The sequence below is a fragment of the Solanum lycopersicum genome, chromosome 3 (assembly GCF_036512215.1).
Source record: "Solanum lycopersicum chromosome 3, SLM_r2.1".
Classification (NCBI taxonomy): domain Eukaryota; kingdom Viridiplantae; phylum Streptophyta; class Magnoliopsida; order Solanales; family Solanaceae; genus Solanum; species Solanum lycopersicum.
Genome location: NC_090802.1, coordinates 5326606 through 5329862, shown reverse-complemented (window position 1 = coordinate 5329862; position 3257 = coordinate 5326606). Strand labels below are relative to the sequence as shown.

Sequence of the window (3257 nt, the reverse complement as noted above, 5' to 3'; positions counted from 1 at the left end):
ACGCTATTGTCATAAGTAAAGAATATATTCCAACCAAAAAAAGTATAGTTCGGTGCTACACATATATTGTCGCTTTTATGGGACACACTTTTCTTTTTTTAACGATTTACAATTGCGATTAGAAAGCATGAAATATATATAGATTTTTTTACTATCTCGTGAAGGTAGAGATTTTCGCAATTTTTTAACATGTAAGTGTTTAATGAAAATTGTGTTTTTTCGATTATTACACTATTGTATTGTCATTATTGTTTCTTTCTCGTAGACATTCTATTGTTTTTCTTATTAACTGGTATGATTTAATCATTGTTTTCTCCTTTTTGTGTCGAGGGTCTTTTGAAAACAAGCTCTCTACCTTCACGAGATAATGGTAAACCTGCGTACACTCTACTTTTATCAAACCCCGCTTAGTAGATTTCACTGAATACGTTATTATTTTTATTTAATGAAAGTTATAAAAGTAAAATAAAGTATGAAGATACAAAAAGTTAGATTTGTGGAAGTTATAAATACAAGTTGTTTTTCATGTCTTGGACTTTAATTTTCTGTGTACATAACAATATATTCCATATGCACAATATTATAATTATTAGCATGCGTTTCATAATTCTTTGTACTATGATATTTTTCTTAGATTTAACATATGCTTACTCTAATTCCAATTTGATCAAAAGAAAGGCTATTTTTGTTCATGAAAAGCTTTATTCCTATGGTGGCCACCAAAAACATCATCACAATTCTCTTGATAGATCAAATGATACACAAGTAAATACAGATTTCAAGTCATGGAACTTGAGACCTGCACATGAACGTCATCATCATCGACTTCGAGTTGTAAGCACCTCGTTTTTGCACGTTTTATTTTTAATCTACAGAGGCGAATTTCAGATTTTAATTTTAAAGGGTCGGGGTTCAATCTTCATGATGTATTAACACTAAGCCAATAGCATGTTTGTATATGTAAGTAATACTCCACATTGATTGCCTACTCTCCAATACCCTAACAAATGACTCCATGAACCCCCATAGCTCCCGCCAGAGACGAATCCAAAATTTGAAGTTTATAAGTTTCTATGACTACCTTAAGCTGATGTAGAATAATAATTGGATTCACAATCAAAAATTTATAAATATTAAGTGAATTTCTTAACAAAAAATACAACATTTGAGTCAAAGTTACTGAATGACCCTGACCCCACATTATCCTAACTCGTATAATGTTTGCCTAGATTATACACAAATGTCTTTAGAACAATATTTCTTTCATGTACATTAAACACTCAAAATTGTGACAAATAATCTCATTTGTTATATTTTATGGAAGGTACATGGGGTTGTAAACATTTTTGGATGGGGAATCCTCTTGCCTATAGGTGTAATAATTGCAAGATATTACAAGAGACATCTATTAGAATGTGAAGAATGGTATTCTCTTCATGTTGTTTCAAAGGTAGCAGGGTTCATTTTGGGCACAATTGGATGGGGTCTTGGATTGTCAATGATGACAAATTCACCCAAAGATCAACATACTATGATGAGTACTCATGGAATTATTGGCACCATAATCTTCACTTTCACTACTATCCAAGTAAGACACAAATATTACTCTTTAATTTGAATTTTTTTTTTATAGACGGATTCAGAATCGATCGTTAGTTGATTATGTATCACTTAATATTTTTTATCTATATATGTAACTTATGTTTTTTTGTTACAAATATACATATGTATATACTTGAGTTTAAGATATCGTGGACGTACGTAGATGCAAACATTTCTGATATTGTTTATCTATGTTGCACAACCTCTACTTCTATTATAACCCGCCGATGTAACCCTTTGGGTGCGGATAAAGTAAAACCTTAAGTCACTCGCACTAAGGCAAGTCTGGTTCTACAAGCTCGACCTAGAAGGTAAACCGTTTACTTTCGCTGACTATTATATTTCAAACTTGAAACCTCCAACATGAAAGTCTCAAGCCCAAACCACTGAGCCACCAAAGGATCTAAGTTTGTGGTGTTTATAATATGCCATAACATTTGTACTATTGTAAGACTTCACCTAAAAGAATCAAAAAAGGAATTGGCTACAACTTTGTTCCTAATTTATCGCTAAATAACACGTAGCTAAATAATATGCTTATTTTTTGGTCACTCATCCGTAGTTAAATTGAATAATTAGCTACTAGTGGCTTTGAAACTTATTATTATTATAATATTTGTGCGGCTATAAAAATGTCTTGTCATTATGGACATATAAAAATGTGTTTTTCTTTTCTGAATCGACTAATTAAAAATCATATCAACCAAATTGGATTAAATGCAGTATATAGTTTGAGTTTAAGATATATAGAGGAACGACTTTCACTTTTTATATAAATAATATAAGATTAATTGTGATATTATAGTCCTCATGATATATGCTTAAAAATTATACTAATTTTTTTTTGTGATAAATATCTATCTATACAAGCATATGCACCTATTGTTTATATGTTGATCCCCATCTATTTCACAATTGATTAACACAACTAATTTATCATTTTTAGGTTTTGGCAATATGTTTGCAGCCAGATGAAGAAAATGTATACAGGAAATATTGGGTGATATACCATAATATTTTAGGTTATGCTTTGTTAATCCTAACAATTGTAGATATATTTCAAGGAATTGACAAGGTAGAAGAACATCATAGATGGAAATGGTCTTATGTTGTACTTGTAAGTGTTATGGGATTGATTGCTCTTGTTTTGGAACTTATTCCATGTTTTAATATCATTAAAACCAAAATTTTGAGGATGTGAATAAATTCAAACACTTGTTGGCCATTACTGCTTGATACACACACACATCAAGGAGGAAGAAGCAATGTTTCAGTTTAAAGGTTCTTTAATTGTTGTCCTCAAATATAATTATTTTTTATTTTTTTAAATAAATTTTTTTTTAAGTGGATGAAAAAACATTTGACATCGAAATAACAAACAATGTTTAATCGATACAAGTTTATATTTTTAAATCATAATATAATACAAGTTACGTCACTTAATTCTTATACAATCTTGACGATAGAAACAAAAGTTTAGCTCAGAAACCACAATATATGTGGTAAAAAGACATACTAATTCCTAGGTAACTTGTATTGATAAAGACAAAACTTTAGTTTCAGAATCTACAAGTCATGTCATAAAAGACGTAGCTTCAATCCATGTAGAATATATTATGTCGAGTAAGAAAAAGTTCTCTAAACTTATGTCAAAC

The 3257-nt window shown here is 30.0% G+C and overlaps 1 long non-coding RNA gene across 1 annotated transcript; it reads left to right on the top strand.

Annotated features, from left to right (window-relative positions):
* Positions 1-540: 540 nt before the first annotated feature.
* On the top strand, positions 541-2827 carry LOC101264407 (uncharacterized). Its single transcript, XR_011220341.1, has 3 exons — positions 541-834; positions 1325-1588; positions 2549-2827. It is a non-coding gene; the product is annotated as an uncharacterized lncRNA (long non-coding RNA).
* The last annotated feature ends 430 nt before the right edge of the window (positions 2828-3257 follow it).